Genomic DNA, 20,053 nt, shown 5'->3' with positions numbered 1-20,053 from the left:
TTTATTTGACAGTCATTTACCTAGTCTCCAATTTAATCCTTTTATATGCCTAAGGGGTATCAGATGTCTCATCGGACTGGATGTACCATCTTCTGATGATACCCAGGAGAGTCTATGCTAGAAAATGGAAACTCTGAACTGCCAACCACGGTGGCTGTCTGATGTAGATGTCTATATACCTCTTCCAGCACCACACACATGGACTCCCCTCTCCTTGTCCTTGTCCTCACTGCCACTTGATATTCTCAACACTCTACAATATTTGTTCATCTGACAGGTAAAAATGAAATATCATCTGTAGTTTGATTTGTATAAACCTTAGCATGCTTAATTGGCCTTGAAACTTTTGTCCTGCTGGGCAGGCTATAAAAGGAGGTAAGGTATATCCTTCCTTGGATAGCTTGCTGCCTTTTTGAGCCTAATCTGCGATGTCTTGACTATAATAAGGACATTTTGATTTATTAAATTCATTTCTGAAACATTTAAGTTGATTCCTCCCATCATGTTTTAAGGGGTAAGCAGAGAGGGAGAGAAAGAGAGAGAATAGACAGAAGGGAAGAGGAAAGGAGGGGAGGCACAAGAGGAGAATAGGGGAAGGAGGAGGGGTGAGGAGGAACAGATTTACCTTGACAGGAAGATACCTAAGGGATAGATTGAACCACATCCACATCCCACCTCTCTGCTGCATCTCCTTAATCAGGAGAGAAACATTTGGTTGTTTTTTTGTTTTTGTTTTTTTTTTGTGTGTGTTTTTTTTTGGGGGGGGTTGTGTTTTTGGTATTTTTGTTTTGTTTTGTTTTTAAAGAACCAGTCATTAGCCAATAATTTTGCTTCAGTCCTGAATATCCTCAGTACTCGAAACATCCTGTCGCATTCCCGCAGCATTTAGTCCCAAACCACACGCCGCATTGTATGATTGAGGCAGATGTGACGGCAAGAACAGGGCTCTGTTACTCCAGAAAGGTCCTGATCCATTTCTGTGAAGCCCTGCTCAGTATTTGTGTTTGTTGGCAAATCAGGAGAGCTTGTGCCTGGGACCACTGTGGGCCTGGAGCTGAGAAAGTGGTTACTGTTTGCAAGGGAGGAAGGAACAAAGGACATGGCTGAGGGCTGATGACATGGCTGCAGCCTAGACTGCCTTGGTTCCCAGGAAGTCTGCAGCAAGGAGGCTTCACGCTCAAGTTAGTGTTGGATGATATAGTTGGCAGGAGGCTCCCAGGAAAAATCACACAGGGATGACTTTCTACTGGGACACACTCTGGCTCTTCCTTGCAAAGAATCTCAGAAGCAAAGAGGAACAGAGGAAAGTGGACAAAGGCGCGGGGGTCTTTAAGTGGTTCTCCATGGTCACGTGCTTTTGATAAGGAATCCCACGCTTTGATAAGGAACAGCCCCTGGAGGCGTGGGGCAGCAAGCAAACTCACCTTGCTCTCCTGTGGCCTTTAGAGATCCCTTGTTTTCCGAGAGCAAAACAACAGCGCAAAGGTTTGGCTCTGATATTTGTCTTCCGATGGAATGGACTGCCTTATCACAGGCAAGACCCTAATTTAAGAGATGGTCAGTAAGTCGAGAAGATTTTAAATGGCAATAAAGTTACAGGAGAAAACGATTAAAGTCATACATGTGCAATTACAGACTGAGGTTCAAAAGCAATCTCTCCTTGGAATGAAACCAAATGATTGCTAGATCCTAAGTGGAGTGATACTGTTCCAATTTTTCCTTTATCGGACAAAAGGAAAGGTCTGTGCATGCAGCCTTTAACACGGAGTTAATTTAAAGAAGATTTGGGACCATGGTGCGGGGGCAGGCTCCTTCACACATCCCGCAGTGTTTCATTTGAAATCTTTCATTTATGCTCAGATTGCCGATGGGAATACCAATGGCTTTTTCCTTCCTTCCTTCTTTCTTTCTTTCTTTCTTTCTTTCTTTCTTTCTTTCTTTCTTTCATTCAGGGAAGTTGGCAAGCTGAGTTGGTTTAACTACAAATCTCCCCAAGGTAAAATATCAGACATCATTACAAAAATAGAAACTATCCTCATTGTCCTTTGGAGCTGTTACTCCTAGGAGACAAAGGGTGTCTCTGAACTGCAGATGCGTTTGGGTAAAAACAAAGTTGAAAATATGTGAAACTCCAAGTCGGAACTGCTTCCTGAGCCCTGTCAAATTCTGTGGCTTCCCAGAGTAACTGAGACCTGTTCTATTTATGGTAGTAAACTCCTTGGAAAATGCCACTAACAATACAGCTCTCTTGCTGCCTGACGACTCTAAATTCATCTGGGCAAGCCCCTTATTTCGGGATCTTTGTCCACCAAATGCAGAGACTGGCCTCCAAGACCTGTTGTGGGCTCCCCAAGCACGAGTCTTCTCTGAAATTCTGGCTCCTAACATATAAAATACGTTTTATATTCAGTTGCTAAGCCACATTTTTTTTCTAACTAGCAGAACAGTGGGCTAATTCCTCAAATCACACATGGTTCACTCAGCACAATCAAACAACGATCCAATTTCCATGAGCAGACCAAAGGGATTAGATGGGGTCTGTGCCTTGCTCTGTCCTTTGCAGCCTGAACTTGGTTCAAAGAGTCCGTTATGTAAGAAAATAAAGAGCATCCCGCCTCGCACGAAACAAGTTAAGATCTCTCTCCTCACAGCTCTGTGCAGCACTGGGACTCCTCTTCCAACTGAAGGACAGGACTAAGTGAGGGACCTCCCTTAGAAGCCTCCAGAACTGGGGACCCTGTGTGGTCACTCTGTATCCAGTTCCTACACCAGAGTCTGTCAAAATACACAGTGAACGTGCTGAATGAATGAGATGGTTGGAGTGGCCACCAGAGGACCTCAGCACGGACATACAGGAAAGTAAGGTCTGGGAAGATGGCGGAGACATTTTTTTTTTTCCTACCAACAATGGCCCAACAAGATTTCATACAGAACGTAATGAGGTCTGATTTATTTATTACACTATTGAATTTGCTTGTTTGGGCTGTGGTTAGGGTAGCTTTGGAGGAAAATGCTGTTGGGAATTTGGGAAGCCTTCTCCCCTTCTCCCCGATGTCTCCCTCCTCTGCTACGCAGTCTTCGAAGGCCCAGGCAGCACCACATCCCACACAGAGATGTGTACGCATGTTCTAGACCAGGGCTGACTTTGCACACCATTTTCTTGCGGGCAGGGTAGAAAATACAGACTTTTGAGGTCAGCATGATCAGATTTTATCCGAGGTAGAAGGGATATCTTACACCTTAGTGACATTGGTGGGCTGCTTAATATTCTGGGAAAGAAGGCGAACCCCATTCTTATTCTGAACGGTTCTGAACTGGCCCTCGTAGCAGGTTGTAGTCACCTTTTACAAACACAAGGAACATATTTTCTTCGTCAGCCCAAAGCAGTCCTACAAGTCCATGCAAATGACCCCTGACCTCTCCTCAGAGTGGAGTCAGGGGTAATCACACAGGGAGGCACTGCCCTCGGAGGCAAGGAGAGAGTTAGTGCTATCGGAGAAGTCTGGGGCAAATGTTAGGACAGAACAGACAGGACCTCAAATCGGTTTTGCCACTCAGACACCAAAGATCCTCGAGCCCTGACAAAGCTGGCCTTGCTAGACCTTGCGGATGACGGCTGGGGTTGGGAGAGTCGGGTTAAATTTCCTGACCTACTTATCCTAACCTGACTGGGGCCACTTTTCAGTCAAACCACAAGTCTCAATGAGGCATTGTATCTGCACAGGTGTGTGTGTATGTGTGCGTGTGTGTGTGTGTATGCGTGTGTGTATGCGTGTGTATGAAAAGAGGAAAATCTGAATAGATTTGAATGTATAAAGCACGAACATGGTTAAGATGAGGATGAACTGAAGGATACTAAGGACCAATATTCCAAGGAGATAGTAGGACTTGAAAATCAAAGATAGGATGCATGCATGTGTGCAAATTGTTTTAATGGAATAACTGTTTCCAGTACTGGTTTCAACCTGAATTTTTAAAATAGGAGAAGCACGGAAGAGATACCCTGAAACATACTTAAACAAAATAATTGTTCAAAGAAAGATAATATGTGCCTCAAATATGAGAAATGCCTTTATACGGAGCTTAAAAGAGATCAATAATGCCCCCAATTTTTTTCCATAAAAGCCATAAAGCATGACAAAATACTGAAACGTTAGGTATGTGTTTAGAACATATCCATATAATCGGCCAGTATCAAGCATGTAATGATTTTAATTAGCTTCATTGAGCACAATTACTAACATTAAAATCAACAAGCACACAACGGCTTACCGATGCTCTACTTTCACTTTCTGCTGCACCACCCTTGCTCACTGTGCGGCTTGCAAACCTCCTTGGGAAGCATGCCCAAGCGCTAGCCAAATGAATGAATACGAATATAATCCGGGTGCAGTGTTCTCAAAAGCATTCCCATGTAAGGGTTGGACTTGGAGGCCAAAATAATGTCACACTGACAAGGAAAAAAAACCACTGGGCTTGGATCTTCCCTGCCTATTCCAGGATGCTAGCGTTACGTGGAAAGGACATTGTTTCCCCGGGAAAGCCAGCTAATCATAAAGCAAGCGCATCTTTGGCCTGGTCTGGGAGAGACATCAGGGTACCTGGGTTTCCAGGCCTGCTGTGAGAAAAGAGATCAAGATCCTAATTCTGGTGTACTCTTGATGCTGCAAAAAAATATCAGCTAGCCAGTCCATTAGCTATCTTCGGGTGGACAAGAATGTGGGATTAAGTTTCTTAAGGCAATTACACTTTTGATGACCCCTCTGCATATAAAACATGTTAGCTAACAGGGGTGCGGAGGGGCAGGCCTAAGTGTTTGATCAGGAAATCCTGCGTGAGCATATTGGATGGAAATTTGATTAGTAGCCTCAGTGACGGGCGATCAGATCCTGGGGTCTGCGCAATCAGATCTGGCAGGGCTCGCCTTCTTGCCTCTTTGAAGGAAGCGAACATTTGTACAGAATCAAGACACTGCTGGATCCTGTTTTTTTTTTTTTTTTTTTTTTTTTTTTTAACCCTGGGTCTGCTCCTTTAAGTCATTGCAGACTAAAGCTGGAGAGTTACCTTTTCTTTTCTTACGGCAATATGTTTGCAGTTACCTTAATGTTGAGGAACCAAATAAAAATTGCTCCTTCCCTGAAAATGTGAGGCCGGAGAAACAGAAATACAAATTTCTTAAAGGTGGGGGCGAGCAGAATGATCCAGGGAGAAGGTCACAGTCAGAACAATGACAAAGGCCTAAGATGTACAAAAGCTTCTTATCGCACTTGAAGACCGGCCTCGAGGTTTCCAAACAACCGTCACAAGGACTCCATTTTACAGAGAAGGAGGGTCATAACTCATAAGACCCCGAACTGGCCCAGGGCAAGGGCAAGGACAATTTTTGAGGCTGGGCTCTTGAAGCTGTGCTTTAGCCAAGCCGCGTGCTGTTAGTGGAGAAACTGAATTTCTGAGAGAAGATGGAGACACCTAAAGTGAGTCGGCCACACCCTGAAACCCCTCTCCCCTAGCTTCCCCACCTGGAGCCCCAAAACATCACCTTCCTTTGTCAGACTGTCTGTGCAAGGACTTTACACTCGTCACTCCTCAGTTCATCTTACACACAGTTCATGCTGTGACCGTGGGATCATGAAGAAGCCGACTTGTGGTTACATGGCTGAGGGAGTAATGGGGGAACTTGGATCTCCCATTATGTCTCACCCCAAAGTCCTTTCTCCTCTCTGGAACAAAATAAAAGGCTCGATGGAAGAAGGGAAGACTTAACTCCAGCATCATTCTGGGTCAAACGGGAGTTAAAGCATGAATTTACACTGTACGAATTTGCTAATTCATTTGTTCAATGCAATAGCAAGATCAAATTCTCACTATAGGTGTATTCAGTGAAGTCAGTGGGTGTTTCTCCATGACTGTTCTCCACCAGCAAAGTGACGCTCAGCCCTGTGAGCAGGTCCCAGCTTGACACAGCCTTTAACCGCACGTTCTAGAATACAGTCATACACGCCCAATATATTCTGCCTCATTTGTCTGTTTCAAGGGAACTGTGAGGTCCCCAGGTTTGCCTTTTAGTGTAAACCATGAGCACATATATTTACAGAGGAAGCTAAATGAAATCGTCCTACAGTTTGTCCTCAGAAAAAGTGATCAACGCGGACTCGGGAATCGGGGACCGTGAGTCACAGAAGAGCGGATCAGTCGTGATGGCCTGTGTGAGTCAGTATTCTGAGAAAAAGCCACCACGCAACTTCAGCCAGCAATCTAACAAGACACATATCGAACGCATTGGTCCTTTCTGGGGAAGTAGTAACAGAGACAGGGGGATCCCACACACACTAGCTCACATCAGCCCCACAGACAGAGACAACATTACTCCCTTCCTCAACTGGGAAGCTGGCCTCGGCCATTTCGAATCTCTTCCATCTTGTAAGTGCATAGCACATAAGTAGAAAGTGTTTTCGGAGTACAACAGGACACCGTAATTCAGACAGTCGCGTATCCTTCTTGCAATGGGAGGGACAACCCATATAAACACACGTTACTCTATGTCTGGATGAATTGAGTTGGGTTCATAAGATTCAAGCATTTCCTGTGAAAGTTTTTAATCCGTCACAAACATAACTTAGAAAAGTCGGACGCTCTTCCGATCCCACCATGTGGACAGCACCACCACTGGTCTCAGCCACACGTTTCGTCTCAGACACTGTCTGTCCGATATATAGTTATAATTGTTGGGCATAATCAAAATTTTTGAAAAGGAGAGAAACAAATCTAACGTCAACTCTTAGAGAAAATTCAGGGGAGAAAACCCAACAAGATTGAATAGAGAAAATAGGAAGACTCCCCACAGCCCATCTCTCAGTTAGAAACTCTGTTAGTGGGGACCCCAGGATTGAAACCGGATCCCCTCCCCAGTGCCAGGTCCTCGGCTCCTGGACCCTGCTGTCCTGTCTCTGTCCTGGGACAGGGATATGTGAGTGTCCCTTGATTAGTGCTGCAGTATGTCAGCCCCTCGACTTGGGGTCTGCACACCCAGCCTACAGCCACTCGTCCTCTCGGCTACTTTATGTCAAAATATTCATATTTGTTTTTGACTTATTAGCTAATGTCTTTTGTCAGTCACCCTCCCCCACCCCCAAATTACCTCGTTTTAACTATTATGGTCCTAATTACAGCAGAGGATTATAGAATGACCAAACTAGGAGGGCAGACCAAGACCATACTCAGGAGGTCCAGCCTCGTTCTTACAAAATGAGACTCTTTTTTTTTTTTTAACACCATCCAATGATGTCACCCGTTTGCGGTTTCTCTGGGACTTTATTAAAATGTTTGTGACGGAGCCAATGTAAACCATCCTAAATCCAACACAGAGCTGAAAGGACTGATTTTAGGGAATGTGAAGATATGGATCATTGGGCCTGTCGAAGCCCCATCTTGAGCCAATTATTGGTGTCATCTTGAGCCAATTTAATCAATCCAAGAGGGATTGGGGGTGGAAGGGGGCACGAGCGGGGGTTGAGAGCGTTGGTCAAACGTGCTGGCTCAAATGCTTGTGTCATGAAATAGACAGCGCCCGGCTCTCCGGCTCTGGGCTGCCGCTCTGACATGTTCTCTTGTCCCAGGGTTTCCTGTGTCGTGCTGTTTCACCGTGTGATTGCGTTTATTTGAGATCCCTGAGCACTGCTGGCCTAAGCCCCAGAAAGCCTCAGTGAGGTCACTTCTCCCTCTGGGGACAATGTCAGGGAAGCCTACCTAACAGACACTGCTGACACCTGGGCCAGGGAGGAGACATAGGGAAACTGCTTCCCCAGACCCTTTACTCCACATAGATGGGACCAGAAAAATAGTCAGATGCAGCTGGAGCAGGGCTCTTGGGAGTTGATCCTAGCTGCCGGTAGCCTGGACTGTTAATTGCTCATTAAGAGTTTGCTCATTTTTTTTTAATAAACTGGGTCTCTAGCATAATAAATTATAAAGTGGGTGTTTTTCTCATTTAAAAAAAAAGAAAAGAAAAGCAACTAAAAAGCAAAGGCCTAGATGAAGCACGTTATTTGATCTTGCCCCAAACTAAAGTATCCTCAAGTGGGTGACCGATAAAATTGCAGGTAAGACAAGCAGGGGAAAAACCCCAATTTCTCTCACAGATCTGCTGGAAGAGGTGACATCTGCAACACCCATTGTTGTTGATGCACACAGCCACATTGTTTATCGATGCCCCGAGGGACATGTGGGGGTGGCACTAGGCCTGCTTTAACCATGGCAGTCCCACCCAGTCTCCAGGGTTCTCTCTGCCATCTAGCCTTCAGAGGACTCCTCTTCCCCGCCTCCCTGGGCAGCCTTTTGTAATTTTCACATTACAGAAAGGGCCCGAGGTGGCCTTGTGTGTATAATTTATGTGTTTGGATGGATAACATCCATAGATATTCTTAATCAATTCCGCAGAGCTGGCTCTTTGTCTTGGGTGTGGCACTAGCCTGCCAGGGTTTGGAAAGGCAAGCAGAAAGTCCTATCCCTGTGCCTCTCTGCGTGACCTCCAGTCCACGGGATGGTAATGTAACTGTCTTCACCCCTGTGGAATGAAGAGTGACGCTCTCTTGAGGTCTGGAATGCATGCTCACCGGCGGCTCACAAAGAAGGTCTCAAAATCTTAAGCCAGGAACGAAAGAATGCACGTCTGACAGCGGCCCCGATGCTCCCAAACTGAACGGCTCTGAGGAACTCTGCCTCCTTGACCCCTACCGTCACTTTCAGAACACAATAGATGTTGAATTCATCTCTTCCCATAACACGCGATCTGAAAGTTGTTTTGATGGACACTGACTTTTTCTGTTTTAACTTGTTTCCAGAGACTTCGCTTGCCGAAGTTACACTTTCTGCAAGCCTCGCAGTCTTTCCAGGATAACGCGGGAGACGCATCACTCCTAAGGTGTGAGAAACAAATCCAGAATGAACTTTAATCCCTGTGACCTCTGAGAAAAGTAGGAAAGCAGCTTGCAGAGGGACTCACATGATCTCACAGTCTCCTGAGGATGTGTGAGTCTGTTTGGAAGCCAGGCTAATCCTACCTTTCAATTACAGAAGGAAACGGATTTTTAAAAGAACTACTCAAGGTGGGTCCTCTGAGCTCGAAGATCAAACGCTCGGGTGCTTTCAGCAAGCAAATGCTACTGCCCGTCTCAAAGCGGAGGCCAGCCGGGACTGCAGGGTTTGTAAACATCGCCCAGCTGTTTATTGGAGCTGCCCACCCGAATCTAAACCTTCCTCTCTTCAGGAGTGGCCTGTTTACTAGAGTGCAAGCTAGGGTTCTGCAGCCTGGCCCAGGTCTGCAATTTATTACTTGCTCCGAGAGCTCAGACCCAGAGTTTAAATGTCCCTAGTTGAAAGTTTATACCAGTCAGGATAGAAAATTATTCTCTCTGCCTAGGTTGAAGCACATTACTTCTTTATTGAATTAATTATGATAAGGATCATAACTTTAAACGAGGGGTGAGGTGCTGGCTTTCCGCTGGGATTGCTTGGAGCAATTTTCATCCAAGCATTTTTGTAGAGTTATTGAGTCTGGCAGGTCTGAACTTTGGAGAGAAGTAACTTTCTCCAGAACTTGAAAGGGGTTGGACATTGATCCAGGCAAAGCTGGACCAGATTCCATGTCTTGAGACAGGGAAATTTGCACTGCACGCTGAACAAATCACCCCAGGAGCGGATGAAAGACAGCTTAGCGGCTCCTCATGTGGCCTGGAGCTTGGCCTTTCCCGGGCAGGCCTATCCCAGAGAGGGCAGGGGACAAACTGGGACAGAAAGGTCCCCAGCAAGCCTGCCCTCCCCTCCCTCCCAAACGTCCAATCCCAGCCTGGACCGGCAGGGTCACCTGAGTGGCATACCGGACTCTGACAGGATGGGGGAAGAAGGGGTGAAAACAAGGGGGCATAGAACCCAAGGGCATACATAAATGAGCCATTTACTAAGGTGACATGAATGTCCCTTCATATCTTTGTCACCTTACCCAGCAACTGTGGACTAATTTGAGGAGTGTGCATGTGCGTATATGTGTTTGCATGTGTAAATATATGTGTGTGGACACTATGAGATGTATGTATTTTATACATAAATATTTTGCAGATATATCTGTACCCTGGCAATTAGGTGGGGCTTAATTAAAGATAGTTATAATTACATAATTACTATTGCTATTATTATCAGGAAAGTACAGAACTTTTAAGCATATTTCTTTGAGCTATACTCTCTTGGTTCCGGCACAGTGGCTCTGGCTCTCAGCTGCAGGCGCAGGCCTCCATGCCACCAGCTGGATTGGTCTCTGGAGTATATTTGCTCCCCAAACCCCAGAGTTGGGAGTTCTGTTGATCGAGCTCTGAAGTCCTGTGTGGCCGTTCCTGGATGTTCTTGAACTGGCCCCACTCACACTGGTGCTGGATTCCTGTTGTCCATATCAACAGGCTTGGCCAGAGAAGAAGGGACGTTCTGCCACAGCCTGGATGGATGAAGCCCAGCCAGACCAGGGTAATTATGTAATTATTAGTTACAGTACAAACAAGGACAATGGTGGGACACTAAAAGAGGCCCCTGCTCATAGTTCATCTGGGGCAACATGTATAATGAGGACTTTTCCAGCTATCCAGGAAGCAGAGGGCTGAGACCATATTTACCAAGCACAGCAACGTGAGAGATGGGCGAGTGACGTAGTTCAGTTTGTAGAGTGCTTGCCTAGCACATGCAAAGCCCTGGGCTTGACTCTAGAACATCCTTAAACAAGCAAACAAGCCGGAGAGAGGGCTCAGTGGTTAAGAGCACTGTCCGCTCTTCCAGAGGACTCAGGTTCAAATTCCAGTACCCACGTGGCAGCTCACAACTGTCTCTAAGATCTGACACCCTCATACAGACATACATGCAGGCAAGATACCAATGCAAATGAAATAAAAATAAATAATTAAAAAAGAAAACAAAAACAAGCCAACAAAACAAAACCCAAACAAACAATAACTAAATTGTCTGGTGATACATGGCTATTATCGCAGCACTTCGGAGGTACAGACAGGAGGATCAGAAATTCTGAGTCATCCTGAACTACCCAGCAAATTCAAGGCCAGCTTGGGCTAAATAAAATCTTATCTCAAAAGAAAAGAGTGCTGGAGAGATGGCTCAGTGCTTAAGACCACTGGCTGCTCTCGGAGAGGACCCAAGTTTGATTCTCAGCACCCATATGGTCCCCCACAGCCACCTGTAACTCCAGTTCCAGGGGCTCCAACACCTTCTTCAGGACTCCAACCAGAGCACGCATAGCTGAGACTGCTTCTTTCCAGAGTATTCCTCTCTCAGAACTTGGGGGATGGGAGCCATGTTGCCTATAGTTTTTAACCTATCAAAAAGAGGGTAGGTACCATGTCTGGGAACAAGGCAAGGCTGACCATAGGAACCAACGGTGTGCTGGTGCTGAGCAGGTGGTCCAGCCAAGAGGTCACCCAGCAGTGCCCTTACTCCCTGAAAACCAGGTCCTGGAGTCTGGCATCTGAGCCAAGCCATGCTCCTGTACCAGAAGGCCAGAAGGGCCTCTTCCTCCCTGAGGGCTTGCAAGAGGTGAGCATGGAGCAGATATCAGGTTTCTCGGCTTCCTGCAGGGCAGGACAAACAAGATTGCTTGGTCTCCGAGGGGCTATAACCTGAATGTGTCAACAGGTTCCAGGGGGCTTGGGAGTTGCATGGAATGCGACAGGAGAGAGAGCATGTCAGACTTTGAGCAGGGGACCTGCTTCTTCGCTTGGCATTCATCCCATGCAAAGTTCTAAAGCTTTTCAAGAAAAAAAAAAAAAACAAACCAAAAAACCAACAACTTGTTCACATGAGAATGTGAATGACTAAAGGTTCCTGACGAATTACACTTCATAGAAAACATGTAAATAGAGATTTTCAGCGCAGGCTTCGAGTCACCACCACCCCCTCAATGTTCAAATGCCTGTGTGGGCACGAAGACATGGCTCCCCATCCTGACCTGACTACTGAATATTTCTTAAGACTTCTCTTCCTCCCAGACAGTTATGCTACTAAAGTAGCCCCCGTTTTATTTCTTTATCTGTCTTAAATTCATCTGTCAGATTTCACCCCAACTGCCACCTCCTCCAAGTTTTCCCACTCCACTGCACCCCACCATGCTTCATCCCAGGTTGTACTGGGAGCGGCTCGTACACACTCTTCCAGGGGGTTCTGAGCCATGCTGAGCATCCTCATTGTCTAGTCATATTCCCTCGCCTGACGGTTCTTTCAAGGTAAGGCCTGGTTGACAGTCCATGTTGAGAAAACTCTTTCCCCTACTGCCTAAGGAAGTCAGATCCCCATGCCAGAATGTCAGAGCCTTGGCAACGCAGATGAGAGGAGCCTAGGTGGGACAGAAATGTGCACCCTAACACGCGCTTTCCCCCTCACCAAAGGCTCTCTTCAATTTTCTAGCAATAGTTTTGTCCATTGTTGCTTGCCAAGGGAGCAAACAGAATCGGGAGTTTGGAAAACAAAATGGCAGAGACCCTGTGCCTCTCGGCAGAGACCCTGGCAATGCATAGGTGAAAGCTGTGAAACTAGTCAGCAAATGACTGTGTGGATAATGACCTCTCGGACGCCCGCCTGCCACCCCACTCCTCACTTCCAGCCAGGCTTTTTGGATCACATGAATTACTGTTAAAAGCAACAGCTGTTTCTTTTTCTCACCTCCAGACCTAGGGTCTAACTAGAGTGAGAGTCTGCCCAGCACTACAGGAGCTGCCCAGAATACGCCAATCGTATGTGCCCATCTGCCCACCAACCAGCGCATATGTGTATGCACACACACATATATAAACACATACACACACAAACACACATGCATAAACACACACACGTGCACACATGCATGGACAAGCAGAGACCAACAGCATTGGCTCAACATATATCTCATATGATTATTTGAGTTCTGGCTCTCTGCATACTTCCAAGCCGGTGACCTTGGGGGAGGTACTTCACCATTCTTATCTCCATTTGCTCCTCCAAAATTGGTAGGAAGTAAGTCTTCAAACCTCAGAGGAATGGGCTAAAGTTCAGACCATCTAATGCTGTCTAGCCTTTGTAAGCATGCTAATGAGTGACAGCCATCACGAGTCTGTGCTCCGCGTACACAAGGCCACTCTCTGATCCTTAGGGATCCTTACTCGTGGGCTTTCATAACTTGAAAATGCCCTGAGTGGCAGGGTGACGGCTAGACTCACCTTCAGCCAACACACATGTAACGAGTATCTACCGCGTACCAAGCCCTGGGGAAGCAGGATGGGGCGGGACACTGCACTGTCTTGAGCACATAGCCAAGTTTGGATTGGGAAGAGTAACCAATGTGGCAATGGTCAATAGCAAGGGCTGTAGTAAGTCTCTAACACAGCGGTCCTCAACTTCCCTGTGCTGTAACCCTTTAATACCTTCCTCATGCTGTGGTGACCCCAACCATAAAATTATTTTTGTTGCCGCTTCAACTGTAATTTTGCTACTGTTATGAATCATACTGTAAATATCGGATATGTAGCCCCTGTGACAGGGTCATCTGACCCTCAATGGGGTCCCGACCCACAGGTTGAGAACCACTGCTTTAGCGCCTAGGAGGTGGCAATAATGGCTTGTAGACCCAATAAAACTCAAACAGCACTGTAAAGTTGAGTCGAAACCAATCCCCATTTTACAGAGAAGGAAACTGAGGAATGGAGAAGCCAAGGAACCCACTGAAGGAGGCCCTATATGGGCTCAGGAAGCAGAGGGAATGGGACCAAGCTTTGCCAGTAGACACGGCCCTCCCCATAACTTACCCTCCCACGCACTAGCCAAGTCCACAGGTACCCTACGGGTAAGACTGGCCTGGGGAGAGGCCAGCAGTCAGAGCAGCTGCAGCCTCTTTGTACTTGGGAGGGACCAGTTCATAGGACGCAGGGATACTGCCAGTGGGCTCTGTAAGCACAGGGGCAGCGGGATGCCCACTACCTACCCTCCCCCAGCCAGGGCTGCTGGCCCAACAGCCTGTGTTGACATTTCTCCCTCTGTCTGGAGACACAGATTGAAATTATCTGCTCCCAGCCGTGTCAGCCTGTCCCGAGCTGAGCCTCCAGCCCTAGCCCTCCCAGCAGACCCCGGACAGTCCCAGCTGGAGCCTGATAACCATGGCTATGTGGCGTGGGCTCTGATGGGGTGGGAGGGGAAGCCATCCCATCCCCCGACATAGACTGCAGTCAAGCCTCTGTTAAAGCTGTCTTCCTTGACCAGGAACTGGGGCAAGGGTGCTGAGGGAGGGAGTTGGGGGAGGGGCCCATGCTAAACCTGCCCCAGAGGCACAGAGTGCTTTAGAGAGAGCTTCTACAGATCTCTGTAGGAGCAGAGTCTACTGCTGACCCCAGACATCTACACAGTGGTACAAATCACTTGATCAGCAGATGGCTTCCAGGGTGTTGGGACCATTTGGAGTCGGCCTCCAGCTGCTCTTCCCTGCTAGAGATCTTTCCTTCTGATTTGAGTTACTGAAAGCTGTGTCAAAGTTGTTTACCAGCTCTGCTTCACAAGCACATGTTGCCTTGGCCTTGAGGATCAGAGGATAAGGTTTTCACCTGTTGGCCCACCTGACTGTTGGGTATATAAGCCTCAGTGATGCTATTGAATAAGGGGTTTCTTACCAGTGACTAGAGGTCCGTGTCTCTGTCTGTCTGTCTGTCTGTCTGTCTGTCTGTGTGTGTTTCAACCTCCAGCCCCTTGCCCGAAGCTTGCGAACTGTATGGTAGCGCACAGAGTGCAGACAGGCATTGTGCGCTGCACAGGGGACACAGGCGATGCAACACCTCCTTATCCTTCAGTGTCAAACTCACTATCTTTGTGATATAAGTATTTTCTATGCAGCCCTGAGCTGGTTCCTTTCCCTCTCTGGGCCTTAGTTACGTCATTTACACAGTGAGAGACTGGGGTAGGCCATGGGTGACACTCAGGGGTTTATGTGTGGCAGGCTCTTCTCATCTCTCTGGGGACAAAAGCCAGACCTCATTCTCAGCTGAGGCCAAAGCAGTAAAGAACAAATGCCTGGCACTCGAAAGTGCTGCTTCCTATACTACGGGAGAGAGGCAGCGATGCCTGCTGTGTGCACTGTGCAGCAGGAGCCACACTTGGCCTGGAACCAAGCATTGAAGCTAGAAACTTCGGAAGGACTAACATAAGCTAAGTGTCAAAACACAAACCAAGTAGGCACTGGATAGGACGGCCAGAGTGTGACGCTGCACGGAACGCCTACTTATACATCAATGTTCTGAGGACCTTTGCTCCTGACAGTGTAGTGGATCTGATGGTCTTTAAGAGTAAAAGGGTACTGGAATAACTATGTCAACTATCTTTCTAAATACGGAGGTGTAATAAGTCTCCGCCTATGTCAGAAGGGCTGACAGCACAGGACTTCAGTCTGCAGAGACAGGGCTGTGGCAGAGTACTTCCTGGCCGTTAGCCGACACCAGCACAGTCGAGACTCAGGGCTGAGGCAACAGAGAAAACAAATCCTTGGACATGATCCCCCCCAACCCAGCACCAAAGCTCGGTTTCTTGAAGGCCTACACCATCAGAAAAAGGATAAACTAGAAAGAAAAAAAAAGTCAGCCACCAGCAAAAGGAGACAAGATAACACAAGTATCTTGGCTCATATCCAAGTAGAGAAATGAGAAAATAAAAATAAGGGATCCGCTAACAGACAGGCCTAACCACAGCCTTACTCTCTGCGAGGTTCAAATTCACCCACCTGCTCATCCCGGAAACCAGGTGGTCCCAGCAGGTCACTCTCTGCGACATCCTACAAAGGAAGAAACAGACTCCCTCTGGGGGAGTCACAAGCCATCCTGCAGGTCCTGTATGCTCCCTGGGGAGTTAGAGCTGGGCAAACAGAACTCAAAGAAAATTAAGGTGTAGGATCCCTGAAAAAAGCAAGAAGCAGCTGCTAAGAGAGTCCCTAGAAGGACTTTAGCCTCTGGACTGATCAAAAGGACAGATGAGATTTCTAAGTTTAAAACATTTAATGAAGGAAAACAGAGAATTAAAAACTCAACCCAGAAACAGTGACTTAAACAGGACCATTTGGGAAATAAACAAAACCTCTTCAAAAAGAAACAAATTACTGAAATGTAAGCCTAAAGAAACTAATGGAAGAGTTGAATGGAGATTGGTGAGTGGGAGGCTGGATCCAAAGCATTAGCAATACAGCATAGGGATGGAGAAGCAGAAAATGCCAGAGAGCCAACAACACAATACGGGGCAAGGGTGGAAAGTCAGGTGGGTGCTAAGGGTGGGTGCTAAGGAATCTGAAGGACAGATTCAGGAGCAGGCGCTCTCTGAAGTGACGACAGCTAGCCATTTCAAAACTAAAGAAAGACTCTAATCGCTTGATTTGGAAATCTCAGAAGACAGAATGGAAGAAAGGAACTCTCAAGGTCAAAGTGTGGCAGACAAGAAAGAGCATCAGGAATGCGGGGCAGTCAGACAAGAGTAAGGAGGCCTCTGCGTCAGAGCTCTCAAGTGAGAGGCAGTGGGGTAGCATCTTCAGCATCCTGAAGGTCTGCCCGGAATTCTAAGCTGGTTTAGCTCTCACCCAGGAAGACTGGGGGTTAAAGGGCACAGAGTCGGGTCAGGCAAAACACCCACTTTACAACACATTCTTCACTCAAGAACAAACGAAGGCAAATGATTACAGAAAGGACATCTAGGAAACGAGGCATGTTTTGTTTTGTTTCTAAGATAGCGTCTTGTTACGTAAGCCCAGACTGGCCTTGAACTCACCACCCTTGCCTTCACCTCCTGAGATTAGAGATGACTATGTACGCCAGTATGCCCAGTTTATACGAGGGAATTTTGAAAAAGGAAATGTGCAGAGAAAACTAAACAGATGCCAACTAAACGCTGACAACGATGGGCAGTGCTGGGGTAATTCATTTGCAATGAAATCCTTGATCAGTGAAAGCAAGTGAGGCAGAATGGGTAGGAGGAGGAGATTTGCCTTTACTTACTAAAAGCACATTCTGAGTCATGAAGAGGAACCAGTGAAACGAGAGAGGGAGCCGTTGAAGCCAGTTAAAGGAAGCAGACAGAATTTCAACAGTCTTCCTCAAAGCTGAGCGCCTGACCTTGAGGATCTGAGTCTGAGCAAGGGGCACGGCCTCTATAAGGGCAGAACTGTACTGGTGGCTTTTCCAGTGCACACGAAGGTCAAGGTTTAGTGAAAATGGTGGGAAGCAGATTGTCCTGGTTACTCCAGAGGACACCTGCCACTGGCTACCTGACACTCCTCTCTCATTATGGGCACCTAGTCTCAGAAGCATCTTAAATGCCCTTTAGTACACAAATGGATGGAAGATGGATGTTTCTGTGCAGAGGAAAGGACAGAATAAATAAATACAATGCGCTCTATTATCGATTATTCAACACCCCCTAAACACACAAATGGGGGGAGGGGCGTTCTTTCAAGCCCAACACAGAACCTCAGAATTGGATCCTGCAAGCAAACTGAACTGAACTGAAAGCGCAAACAACTCTAGAGAAGCATCAACTGAACTGGATCTAAAAGTTTCTCTTAGCACAAAGAAAAGAAACTAAGAGAAGAAGCTTCCTGGCTGACCATCTGGAGATGTTCCATGCACACAGCAAGGAGAAGGGGCATTAGAAGAACGCAGCCTCATCCCCGGCACGTGAGACAGAAGTGTGCACCCTCCTCCCATTCCCGCACACCCAGAGACCTGGGAGTTTATGACCAGACTTGGGTTGGCATATCACAAAGAAAAGAAGGCAGGAGAAGGCCAAACAAGCTGCCCTCTCCCTTGTCTCCTTCCCTGGCTATCAGCTCTCCATTTCCTACCTGACCAAATATGTCAACCATGCTCTCAAAAACTTCTGTCTTTGAGAAGAGTTGTGGGGGACAAAGAGCCTGGATCTCTTAGAGTCATCGTGACATGCAGCTCATGTCTCTGCTTCTGCTCCCTTTCTGTGTCTGTCTTTGTGTCTGTCTCTCTGTGTGTGTGTCTGTGTGTCTGTGTCTGTGTGTGTGTGTTATTTTCTATTGCCTGTCAAAAACATCATGACCAAGGCAACTTATAAAAGAAAACATTTAATTTGGGGCTTATGGTTCCAGAAGGCTAGGGTCCATGACTGTCACACAGGGAGTACAGCAACAAGCCATCCCCAGTGACAATCCCTCCGAGAAGGCCACACCTTCTCATCTTTCCCAAACAGTTTTACCCACTGGGGACCAAGCATTCGGGTAGATCAGCCTATGGGGGTATTTTCATGCAGACCCCACAGTGTATGTATACATTTATTCTGTTTCTACAGCAACACTGCTACCTTCGCACATAGAAAACCGTCTCCCACCATAACCAGAGCACAATTTGGATACTGGAGGATAATCACCTCCTTTCTATGCCTTAGTCCTCGATCATCGCTCTTACACCTATGCCTGCCAGTCCACACTTTATCAGAAGACAAGTATCTTGTCCCTACTCACAACAAGCTGTTTCTTACTTCACTAACAGTGTTGCTCTGTGTATCTGAGAATCTTTTCCTCTCTGGTCTGGCCAACAGTCATTTGTTTTCTAGATTGGGCTTCGGAATCACCATCTCTATGGAGTTTTCCTTGACACTCCTATGTTCCAAGTTGGCCTAGGTGTTTCTCTTTGGGATTCCCTTGACTCCTTGAGTTATGTGTATTATAAAACTTATGGTGATTAGCAAACCAACATCTATAGTGGCCTCTGGTCTATCAGGAGTAGTACAAAGCAGTTAACTTATATAACTATTACATTTGTTTTCTTTGAGGCAGGGTGTCACTATATAGCTCAAACTGTCCTCAGACTTGAGTCTTTACTTATTCTGCCAACAAGTGATGGGTTACAGGGATGTGTCACTAAACCTGATGGTATTCCGGTTTCCATTCTCTATACTATTCTTATGTCACAATTGTGCCTGCTTTCCCTCCTTGTCGTCACGTAACTAATGCCTTCGTGACTAGCAATGTGCCCAGCTTATTAATCACGCATCACTGCTAACCCACAGTTTAACTTTCGCCAGTGGGAGCTGTTGGAAGAGACAATAGTAACACTCTTTAAATGGCGGCTGCTGCAGCTAGAAAGCACCTGTTATCCTCTATCCTTCCTCCAGCCTGTAATGTTGACATGATGGCTGGGAGCACCCTAGTCATCTCGCAACTGTAAGACAGTCTTCCAAAGGATGCCAATCCCAAAATGGTTATTTTTTTAAAAAAATTTAGAAAGAGACCCACTTCTGTTATGATGATACAAACTATTGGAACAAACCTCTCACCATGTGTATCTGTTGACTCTAAGCAAAATAAAAGCCGCAACTGTCTACAGGCGCTGGCAAACAAAAGCTGGAAGGCAGATTGGGAAGGAGAGAGAGTTGACATTCAGAAGGAGGAGGTTCGGAACACCGAGTGACTGCAACTTTCATGTCCTACACACAGTAGTTCAGAGTCATCTTGAGTAGGCATTGAGCGACAGGCATCCTGTGCGGTGACGAACTCTCGTGCAGAAAATCCAAAGTTTGTCTAAGTTTAAATAAAACAGAACAAAACTCAGGAAAAGCTCAGATGCTGGGAAAGAAAGAAGCAATTCCAGAGAAGAAGGCAGAGACGGGGGCTTTGGGTTCTTGGCATCAACCAGTCCCCTGGCTAGTGATGAACCATCACTCACGGGGCAGACTCCAAACTGTCCAGATGGTAACAAAAGAACTCAGCTGAGATTTGAATTGCTTCCCTGAGACAGTTTTGCAGACTAAATCCAACCCCTTAACTTGCCAGAGAAAACAAACACCAACACTCTACACAATGATATAACATAGTCTTCATCTCCAAATTATACCTCCAATGTCCAGGGCACCAAAAATTATCCAATATACCAAAATAATAGGAAAACACAATTAGTTCCCAAAAGGAAAGACAGATAACAGAGACCAAGATGTTGGAATTAGCAGACAAGGATTTTAAAGCAGTTCTGTGATGAAGAGTGTGTAG

This window comes from Alexandromys fortis, unplaced genomic scaffold (assembly GCF_014885135.2).
Source record: "Alexandromys fortis isolate MF-2015 unplaced genomic scaffold, M_Fortis_MF-2015_v1.1 scaffold_85, whole genome shotgun sequence".
Taxonomy (NCBI): domain Eukaryota; kingdom Metazoa; phylum Chordata; class Mammalia; order Rodentia; family Cricetidae; genus Alexandromys; species Alexandromys fortis.
This window is presented reverse-complemented; position numbering follows the sequence as displayed.